Source organism: Lactuca sativa, chromosome 1 (genome assembly GCF_002870075.4).
Source record: "Lactuca sativa cultivar Salinas chromosome 1, Lsat_Salinas_v11, whole genome shotgun sequence".
Classification (NCBI taxonomy): Eukaryota; Viridiplantae; Streptophyta; class Magnoliopsida; order Asterales; family Asteraceae; genus Lactuca; species Lactuca sativa.
The window spans coordinates 123485919-123497878 of NC_056623.2; positions in this window are offsets into that span (position 1 = coordinate 123485919).

Genomic DNA, 11960 nt, shown 5'->3' on the forward strand with positions numbered 1-11960 from the left:
AATTGATCAGGATTTTGTTTTATGTTCAGCATGGTGACGTTGCGCGAGATACCAGTTAGCAGTTCAGGTGTCGAGGAGGGGTCTGGCTCGGGCTTCAGAGCCGGGCAGCTTGATGATCAGATGAGGGATTTCATTTCCGCAGAGATTACGCGCAACATCATTGATCAGACTCCAGTGATTTTCGGTTCGGTTAGAGAGGCCATTGTGGAGCTCATGGACAGTCATCTTGAGGCCTTTAAGGCCGGGTTAGTTTCAGGACAGATTGGGGCTCGTCTAGGTCCCGAATCTTATGGAGTTCAGGGATCCATCAGGGAGGGAGATCCCATTTCTAGTTCCTGCCATCGGGGGGCAGGGGTGAGTGGGGCATTCTGTCTCCAAGAGAGACCATTGCATGATTGGATAGTTGAGGAAGTCTCGCGAGCCATTCGCGAGGATCTGCCCGTCATGGTCGTGAGGATCACTGACAGATTGATAGCGAGGCTTCAGGATCAGAAATCTGTTGCTCAGTCAGCAGGCGTTGCCGTTGGGGTAACGCAGGAGCGAGAGTCGGACAGGGAGTCAGAAGGGAAGAGGAAAATGGATGAGACTCAGGTAGCCACGGGTTCGGGTAAGAGGCCCAAGGGTCCAGATTTGAGGACGAGGAACTATCAGAGCCGCAGTCGATGCGGGAAGTGCGGAAGGACACACATGGGTGTGTGTAGGCGTAGAAGTGGTGGCGATGTTGGGTGTTTCAAGTGCGGCCAGATTGGTCATTTTAGCAGAGACTGTGTTGTTACCATCGCCCAGGGGCTTGATCCGTTATGTTTCCATTGCAGTCAGAGGGGCCACAAGAAGGCCCACTGTCCGAGTTTGTATCCAGCAGGGCAGGTGCCAGCTCCTGCCCTTGGGACTTCGAGTACCGCCAGCAGTTGTCGAGGCCGGGCAAGGGTGCCTACGGCTCAGAGCCGAGTTTTCCAGTAGATTTCAGCAGGGATTCGAGCAGCACTGAGTAATGAAGGTACGTAACTTTTGTTTTTCTGTCAGCTTATGTCATGATTATATTGTTATGGTTCTGCATCAAATTGTGGTATAAGTGTTGTGTTATAGTGTGACTTGCTTGTGATTATGTTATATGCCATTTGCATACCTCGGATAATTGGTTGGTAGTTAGGGGATGTGCTCTTATGGAGAAGGTTTCGGAGGATGCAGTAACTGTAGCATGGTTGAGAGAGATTTGGTTCGTTCCACTAGTTCGGAGTGGTTAGTGATTGGGATGGATTGGTTAAATTCCTACCTGGCAGGCTTGGGTTCCCTAGTAGATGTTCCGGAATGGTAATGAAGATCAGGATCTCTTTTGAGTGTGAATCAGCAAGGGGTAAGCAGGATCGAAGTGGGGGAGAACCCTCCGAGTATTCATGGATAAGAGACACGTAGACCCAGAACGAGTGCGTAGCCTCCGAAAAGAAATGGTAGTAGCACAGTGATGGATGGATTGAGAAGTTCAGAATTGGGAGTTCCAGAACTTTTCCCAGCAGCTAGTTCATGTAATCGAGATGGCTAGAAGCTGGTTGGGAATCCAGGAGTGGAGGACCACCTGTCGGACGCATGAGAGTCGGAATGAAGATCTTGAGAACGGGTAGCAAGAGATGTTTTCGTATTGGTAGCCAGTGTCTGAGGCGGCATGCAGGTTGCGTAGATTCAGGAGTTGGGAGGGTGGAAACTTCCCAACAATAGCTTCTTGTATCCGGATTAGTAAACGGTTGGTTTGGGAACCAAGCCGAAGGATTCCTCGACGAAGCGCTAAGTATATCAAGGATATAAGATGTAGAGGATGATGCAGAATTCAAAGTCTAAGGACTGTTTTTTTTTTTAGAAATCAGGATGAGGAATCACTAGCGGAACTAGGGATAGTCAGGATGTCCTCGGGATAGAGTAGTAGTAGTGGTGTTGTAAGTCTGCGGGGGTAGCCGTAGCATTCACTAGTAGCCATATAGTACTAGAGAGTTGTAAGTCCGCGAGCGTAGTCGCAGCCTTTATCAGATTGGTAGGTGGCATGAGCGCGTGTTGGACGCGGAAAAGTAGTAGTACCCACCAGTTCTAGTGCAGCAGTGAGGATATGGGAATCCACGGGTTAGATTTCGGATTTCCCAAATGGTTCAGTGATGGCTAAGTCAGCAATTTTGGCTATAGAACGTTGCATCAGTTATGAGATCAGAGTAGTAGTGGACCGTTGGGGTTCGGGTATGTTAAGGGCTACCGTCAGTCTGGGAGCCATCATGATGTTAGTCGTGGAATTGATGATGTCAGGATGTGACGAATGGACCCGATCGGTTGGATCGGAAGATTGTTAGAGCCGCAGTAACAGAATAGCTAGTGGAAACTAGTCCTAGAGGAAGATTTCGTTCAGAAGTCGTGGAAGAGACTAAGTGAGGAGTCCCTTGACTCCACAGTTGGGTTGGAGTTCAGTGTTTCAGGCAGCTCAGTGTTTCAGTCAGTTCAGTGTTTCAGGCCGTTCAGCGTCTCAGTCGGTTCAGCATTTCGGGCAGTTTAGTGTTTCAGGCATGTTCAGTATTGCAGGCAGTTCAGTGTTTGGAAGGTTTCAGGGTTCTGGGTCAGTATTGTTTTTGCGTTGGAATGCAAGTGCTGACGGTATAGTTGGTTGATTTGGAATTGGCAAATCCCTCTCAGCAGGATCAGTTGAGCCTTTTGCCGAGTATAAGTGATTTGTAGGGATGGCTAGGCAGGTAGCTTTTCATTCAGGAGGAAAGACTCGAGTAAGTAGGAGATGAGTAATCAGGGGGATAAAAGCAAGCTGGTTCCAGCAGCATCGTTTCGGTAAGAGCGGCAGGATGGATAGAACAGTTATAGATAATCGAAGTATCTTTAGGAGTCGCTGGAAGAGACTAGGAGTTTGCGATGGAGTGTAGTGACCGGTGGGAGTCCGGTAACTCAGATATAGGGGGATTGGTTAGACCAGAGTAGTCTCAGTACATCCGGTAGGCGAATGGGAGACAGCAGGATTTTCAGTCGGAGGAAGTAACGTTGAGGAGATTATGGGAAAGAGAAGGATTTAGTATGTTCTATCGGTAGTGATCGACGCTGTGAGTGGCCGGAGTGATGGGCAAAAGGGTGAGGGATTTTCCAGACAAAGAGTTGGAGGCAGTTCGCAGGCAGTTGACCATGGTAAACTTCGAGGGCGAAGTTCAGTTTAAGTGGGGGAGGGTTGTAACACCCAGGATTTTGAAAGCCAAGAAAGTGAAGGAAACCCTAAATTTAAGAGGGACTCGACGAGTCAAAGGAAGGACTCGGCGAGTCGGAGCGGGATCCGGGTCGATAAGAAAGTGACCAACTCGACGAGTCGGCCAAGTGGACTCGGCGAGTCTGGTCTGTGCGAGGAAAACCCTAAATCCAGGGCTTGGAGCCTATATAAGCATCTTAATCTTCTTCCTAGGGCTCCTTTACAGCCTCTTGCACCCAGAACGCCGCACCTTAAGCCCCCATTGTGTTCATTCAAGCTTCTAGCCATTTTGAGTGGGTTTAAGGAAGAAGAAGGAGTGGGAATCCTTGAAGCATCAGGGAGTGGCTTTGGATCTGAAGTTTGGGAAGCATTTCAGAGCATTGGAAGGTATCAATTCGTTTCTCTCCTCCATATTTTTCCTTGGTTATGAGTTTTGGGGCTTTTAAGCCATGTTTAAGACCAATCTTGAGCTTGAGGTCCAGATCTGAGGTTGCTACCTCAGATCCATGTTTATTTTGGTATGTAATCCCATAAAGTATCAGCCATTGGGTGGAAATTGGAGTCTCTTGGTCCTAAACCTTAGCTATGGGTGTATTTTGCCTAGATCTCACTCTCTACACGTAAAGGTTGCAACTTTACGTGGGAAATAGGCTTGGGGAGGGTAGATCTATAGTTTGGAGCTCATGCATGACTCGGAAGTCCTCTGCATGTAAGTGGATCTTAATGGACTCGGCGAGTCCTTCGAGTGGACTCGGCGAGTAGCTTGAAGATGAGGAGGAACTCGACGAGTAGGATGAACAGCTCGTCGAGTCGGTTGAAGTTAGACATGGACTCGGCGAGTGGTATGAACAACTCGACGAGTTGGTTGAAGATTGCCTTGGACTCGGCGAGTCTACTAGTGGACTCGGCGAGTCAGATCGTGAAACCTCAAACCCTTCGAGTTGAGACTCGAATCAATGAGTCGGGTGGTGACTCAGCGAGTTGGACAGGACAGGACTTGGAGCTAGTTGGACTCGGCGAGTCATGGACTGACTCGGCGAGTCGGGTCGCGAATAAGAAAGACCCTGAGCTTATGAACTCGGCGAGTCTTTTGGAAGACTCGGCGAGTAGGGTTGACCTGGAAGGTTGACTTTGACCAGAGTTGACTTAGTTGACTGTCAGAATAAGTGTTATATGTATATTGATAGCTCGGAGAGCTAGAGGAGCAGCGGTTCAGGAGATTGTTGAGTAGCAGCCAGAGGTTTACCTGCAGGGCTCAGCAGTTCAGGTGAGTTACCTTCCAGTAGCGGTGGGTCTAAGGCCACAATGCCGACCCACCAGTAGGAGTTGTATGATAGATGATTGTCTTTGTGATATCATCTAAGTTCGCTAGTACCTGACATGTTATATGCTAGCATGATATGCTGTATGTGATAGTAGTCGAGTTCGGTTGTTAGGACCGAAGGGTAGTCAGACACCCCAGATACGTCTGACAGTATATGATTATATGTATGCATGCTGGCTTGTTATGTTATATGTGATCGTAGTAGTAGGGGTGAAATAGTCCCCGAGGATCGGTTGTTAGGACCGATGGGTAGTCAGCACCCCAGAATGGCTTGACACGGGTAAGACGGCACCCCAGAATGGCCGTATGGGTAGGTCAGCACCCCAGAATGGCTTGACACGGGTAAGACGGCACCCCAGAATGGCCGTATGGGTAGGTCGGCACCCCAGAATGGCCGTACCGGGTAGTCAGGCACCCCAGAATAGCCTGGCAGTATATATGTTATGTGTTTGTATGGTATGTGGTAGATTGGGGGAGCTCACTAAGCTTCGTGCTTACGGTTTTCAGTTTTGGTTTCAGGTACTCGGTTTTCAAAAGAGGAGCTCGGGAAGATTGCAGAGCACACACCATAGTCAGTTAGCCTGGGAATGTTTGACTCTGATAATGATATTATGTTTTGAATTTAATACTCAAAAGTTATGTTTGACTTATGATATGTTGTTATAAATCTATTTTTAGTAATGTTTAAAAGAAATTTTTAGTCATGATTTTTGGGATGTTTCAGCCACAATCACATATCATATTAAATCATAGAATATATAACACATATATCATGAACACATAATGGGCCGACCTTGGTGATGGGTTTTAGCCATAAGAACTTTCCTATGTGCGCATGCAAAACCCTAATGCTTGGATCTAGGCTTTCTAATTAAACATACTTTGAATCCAAGACTTCTAATGACTATTTAGGTTAAATAACAACATTGAAACAGATCTAGAATCATACCTTTGAATTCCTTGTTGACCTTGTTGTCTTGGAGCTTCTAGAGTTACAAATGTCACTCCTCTAATGGCTTACAAACACCAAAGCAAGGAGGATGATTTGGGAGAGAGGAGAGGGGATGGAATTCGACCAGAGGTTCTCTACTTTTGATGAAGTGTCGAATTCCCTCAGCCAAAGGGTCTATTTATACTTGTAGACTCCTTAAGGGTTACAGTTTAAACCCTAGTTGGATAATCTTCTCTTAAGGCTATCCAAATCCATTCCTAGATAACACCATGGACGATTTTTAGCTATCCTTTAGCTTCTAGAATTCGTCCATTATATATCTATATGGATTTACAGTCTAAAGTTTAACTATCAAACAATTGACAGTTTATACCCTCTTATTTAATTAATCTCTTTAAGTCACCAAATTAATTCCAATTAATTCTATGACTTATAACAATATATTATTCTTTATATTATTCTCATAATATACTAATAATATTTACTCTCTCTTAATAAATCATCCTATCAAGTTGCTATGGTGAAGGCAACCCAAAAGGACCATGCACAACCGGGTCAAATACTTGTCTAATATAGTTGTAGCCTTAGACACTATTCCAACAGTCTCCCACTTGGATAAGTCTAGTAACTATATGCACAAGTACAATTTGGTTTGCAATCGTAGCTCTCAAAGACGCTATCAAACTCTGATCTAATCAATCTTGTCCTTTAGATAAGGGATCGTACAGTCCTCTGTTAGATATCATGTTGACAATCCTATGGAATGGTTAGTCAAGCATTTAGGTTTCTCGATCTCTGATTTATTCGACATAGAACTTAATTGAACACATCAACTCAGTTCTGACCGGGCCCGACACATAAGTCAAATCAAATCATCGAGCAGCCGAGATATCGCTTTTACCTTCTTAGATAAAAGTTACAGATAAACTTCGACTTATATGCATTTACTTATTCATTAACCAGCTTTACACAACAATGCATTTTATAACACCGAGTTACTGATGCATTTTCGCATTATCAATGTACAATCAATTAACAAATAATAAACCATATATCTAGGTTTTAAGACTATATGATATTATCGTCTTGCGATCACCTTTTTATATCTTATTCCATAAGGTGATTCCAGCAAGTGCGGGTTTGTTCCAATGCTCAAAACCAGTTCATAAGCACTCATGAACGTTGCAGCAATCCTTTGCTATGTCTAACACCATTTAGACAATCTACACACCAATTCATGACAATCTTCGTTCATATCTACTTCCAACATATGAACGATTGTGGACAATTTGAACAATTCGATTATTCCTAATAAACCCAATTATTCTGGAAGTCAAAACATGCAAAGTGAAACAATAGTCAAACAATTAACATAAGATAGTAACATTACTCATAAATAAAACTCCTTTATTTAATCATCAAATGTTAATTACATTTATCTATTACACGTTTCTAATACTATCTAATCTATGCTAATATCATCCTTCAGCCCAATACTCCTCGCATGCTGCAAGTGCTTAACCCTACTCAGTCCCTTCGTAAGCGGATCTGCTGGGTTATCTTCTGATGATATCCTCTTCACTACGAGTTGTCCTTCTTCTACACAATGTCTAATGAAGTGGTATTTTCTGTCGATATGTCGTGATCTACCATGATCCCTCGATTCCTTGGTCAAGGCAACTGCTCCTTCATTATCACAGAAAATCTCCATAGGCTCCTTTATGGCAGGTACAACTCCAAGATCACCGATGAAGTTCTTTAGCCATATTGCCTCCTTCCACGCTTCGCTCGCTGCAATGTACTCTGATTCGCACGTTGAATCAGCTACAGTTTCCTGCTTGGAACTCTTCCATGTCACTGCTCCACCATTTAGGGTAAAGACCCAGCCTGACTGCGAAGGGTAGTTGTCCCTGTCGGTCTGAAAACTGGCGTCACTATACCCTCTCACCTTTAAGTCATCACTCCCTCCGAGGACTAAGAACCATTCCTTCGTCCTCCGAAGGTACTTAAGAATATTCTTCACTGCAATCTAATGTGCTCTGCCAGGATTCCCTTGATATCTACTAACCATGCTCAAAGTAAAGGCTACATCAGGGCGAGTACAAGTCATAGCGTACATGATTGAGCCAACTGCGGAAGCGTATGGTACTTGGCTCATTTCTGCTATCTCAGCTTCGGTACTCGGACTTTGAGTCTTACTCAACTTGGCATTACTTTGTATTGGTAATTCTCCCTTCTTCGAGTTCTCCATACTAAAATGTTTTAGTACCTTCTCTAAGTAAGTGTTCTGACTAAGTCCTATTAGTCTCTTATTTCTCTCTCTTACTATCCTTATTCCCAAAATGTAAGAAGCTTCTCCGAGGTCCTTCATAGCGAAGCACTTCCCGAGCCAGGACTTAACCTCTTGCAAAGTCGGGATGTCGTTTCCTATGAGTAATATGTCATCGACATATAGAACGAGAAAGCATACTATACTCCCACTGGTTTTGACATATACACATGATTCATCTTCACTTCGTACAAATCCAAACTCTTTGACTTTCTCATCGAAGCAAAGATTCCATCTGCGAGATGCTTGCTTAAGTCCATAAATGGACTTCTCAAGCTTACACACTCTATTCGGATGCTTCGGATCCACAACCCCCTCTGGCTGAGCCATGTAAACATCCTCAGCCAACTTTCTGTTAAGGAAAGCAGTCTTGACATCCATTTTCCAAATCTCATAATCATGAAATGCGGCAATAGCTAGCATCACTCTAATAGACTTTATCTTCGCAACTGGTGAGAAGGTCTCATCATAGTCAACTCCGGGAGTTTGAGTAAAGCCCTTCGCAACCAATCGTGCCTTATACGTGTGTACTTTTCCATCCACGTCGGTCTTCTTCTTGAAGATCCATTTGCACCCAACGGTATTACGTCCGGGCACATAATCAACCAAATTCCAAACTTGGTTATCATACATGGATTGGATCTCGCTATCCATTGCCTCTTTCCATTTTGCAGACTCTGGGCCTGCCATGGCTTCCGTAAAGCTATTAGGTTCATCCATTTTCCAAATCTCATAATCATGAAATGCGGCAATAGCTAGCATCACTCTAATAGACTTTATCTTCGCAACTGGTGAGAAGGTCTCATCATAGTCAACTCCGGGAGTTTGAGTAAAGCCCTTCGCAACCAATCGTGCCTTATACGTGTGTACTTTTCCATCCACGTCGGTCTTTTTCTTGAAGATCCATTTGCACCCAACGGTCTTACGTCCGGGCACATAATCAACCAAATTCCAAACTTGGTTATCATACATGGATTGGATCTCGCTATCCATTGCCTCTTTCCATTTTGCAGACTCCGGGCCTGCCATGGCTTCCGTAAAGCTATTAGGTTCATCAAGGTTTATTAGTGTACTATCACTAATATACGTGTCCCCTTCGGTAGTAATATGAAAACCATATAACTGGGGTTGAAACCTAACTCTTTCGGAACGTCTAAAAGGCAATGATACGTCAATCGGTTCAACCGGAGTTTCCTCCTCGGGTTGAGTGCTAGTGGTAGAGGTTCCTTCATCTATCGATTCTTGAATCTCTTCAAGATCGATTTGCCTCCCACTGTCTCCTTGGCCTATGAGTTCTCGCTCTCGGAAAACTCCTCTCCTTGCAACGAATACTACATTGTCCTTCGGTCTATAGAAGAGATATCCAAAGGATTTCTGCGGGTAGCCGATGAAACTACATCGCTCACTTCGAGGTTCGAGCTTTTCGTGAGTGTCTCGTCTTACAAAAGCTTCACAACCCCAAACCTTGATGTGTGCCAACGAGGGAGCTTTCCCTGTCCACATCTCGTGAGGCGTTTTGGCAACCTTCTTAGTAGGGACTCGGTTAAGGATATGGGCGGCAGTCTCTAAGGCATACCCCCAGAAAGAGATTGATAGTGAAGCACGACTCATCATAGAGCGAACCATATCCAATAAGGTTCGATTACGCCTTTCTGCCACACCATTCAACTGCGGTGTCCTAGGAGGCGTCAATTGCGAAACTATTCCACACTCCTTGAGATAATCGTGGAATTCAAGACTTAGGTACTCTCCTCCTCGATCGAATCAAAGCATCTTGATCTTCCTGCCCAATTGATTCTCCACTTCATTCTTGAACTCTTTGAACTTTTCAAAAGTGTCTGACTTTTGCTTGATTAAATAGATATACCCATATCTACTATAATCATCGGTAAAAGTCACGTAGAAGCGATTTCCATCCTTCGTGGTTGATCTAAATGGTCCACATACATCGGTATGTATTAGGTCCAATAGACCCTCACCCCTTTCGCAAGAACCAGCGAAGGGTGACTTAGTCATCTTTCCAAGCAAACAAGACTCGCATGTGTCATCTTCCCTAAGGTCGAATGACTCCAACACTCCATCCTTTTGGAGTTGGGCTATGCGTTTCTTGTTGACATGTCCAAGGCGACAATGCCACAAGGATGCCTTATTCATACTAGTGGAAGAATCTATGTTCAAAACATCATTTCCTAAGTTATCAACAATCATAACAGTTTCATAAATTCCATTACATGGTATAGCTTCAAAGTAAAAGACACCATTTAGATAAGCCAAAATAGAACCATTCTCATTATTAAAAGAAAATCTAAAACCTTGTCTATATAAACCATGAAATGAAATGATGTTTCTAGCATTTCTGGCGAATAGCAACAATTGTTCAAATCTAAACATAAATTATTCCTAAGCACTAAAGAATACACTCCAATCTTGGTCACAGGCGACGATCTTCTGTTCCCCATGATTAGATTGATCCTTCCTTGTTGCACATCCCTACTTCTTCTTAGTCCCTGCACATTAGAACAAATGTGATAACCACAACCGGTATCAAGAACCCAAGAAATAGCATGATTAGAATCGTTAGATTTAATTGTGTATATACCTGCGAAAGATGGCTTGATCTTTCCTTCCTTGATGGCTTGCAGGTACTCTGTGCAGCTTCTCTTCCAATGTCTTATCTTGTGGCAGTGGTGGCACTCTGCCTCCTTCGGGTTAGGGCAGGGCTTAGCGGGATCAACTTTGGTCCCACTGGAAAAGGCACCATCTCGGCCTTTAACCTTGCGATAGTTCTTAGACGAAGCCTTCATCTTCTTTCCCTTTCCTTGACCAATAGCCAAGACAGGAGCAGCGGGTGGATTGGGAGTTGGTGCAACAGACTTGTCTTTGAAGTTGCTCTTAGCGACCCTCAAGAGACCTTGGAGTTTGCTTAGGGTGACCTCCTCTTTATTCATGTGGTAGGTCATCCTAAATTGATTGTACATCGGAGCTAAAGAGTGAAGCACCATGTCGATCGCCAAGTCTTCCCCAAAGTCAACATTTAACTTGCGAAGGCGGTCGACATACCTTTGCATCTTTTGCAGGTGCACGGTATGACATTCTCCATGACCCATCTTAGCGGAAATCATGTTAGTGAAAATCTCATAACGCTCTTGTCTTGCGTTCTGGTGGTATCTCTCCAATAAGTCTTAATGCATCTCGAACGGGTACATGTCCTCGTAGGACTTTTGGAATTCGGAGTTCATGGTGGCTATCATGATGCAATGTACCTTCTTTGCATCTCGCTCATGAGTTTCAAAAGTGGTGATTTCAGCCAGAGTAGCGATTTCAGGGTTGATCTTCTCGAGCTTCTCATCGAGGACATACTCCTTATCCTCATAGCGAGCAATGGTGCGAATGTATCTTATCCATTCGCTAAAGTTCGTTCCATCGAAGGTGACCTTTTGGCAAAGGCTCATCAACGTGAATGAACTAGCAGCAGCGTTGTTAGCGTTCAACATCTACAAATAGAAAGGACAAAGATAGATTAGAATATGAATCCCTAATTATCACCCAATAAGAAAAATTAGGGCTAGGATCCAACAACAATATTTACATATTAGAAAAGGGATATCGTAATCTAACATGCAAACATTTTGAAGGTAAGTGAATGACGATTAACTAATTCTCCACCATAAAACCTAACTTTAAGCCTAAATGTATTGAGAATTCCTAGGTTCGGATGAGATTCATTGAAACTTTTTAATGGCATGTTTAAATCTCGATATGCCCCTCTTGTTTGTGACTGGGATACCGAGGATCACAAAGCGGATGTGAATTACCATGCAAATTTACATGGTGCCTTCATTGTAACGATCACCTATTCGATGTGCCGGTAAACCACACACGCTCCATCGAACTATGATAAACAATGAATCACCCTTTGCCACCTTTGCTTAGAACCAATTAGTGTGCCGGTAAACCACACACGCTCCACTAACTTCTTAGCAAGGGTGCAAAGTGTAATTTCATGGGATTGCATCAATTCACTTTTCCTAAAGTAACTAAGATTGGGAAATTTTAAAAATGTGTAGTTACTTTGTATTACTTATTATACTTTTAATGAGAGGATGAGGTTGCCCTATCCTACCCGTTCGGCTAACGA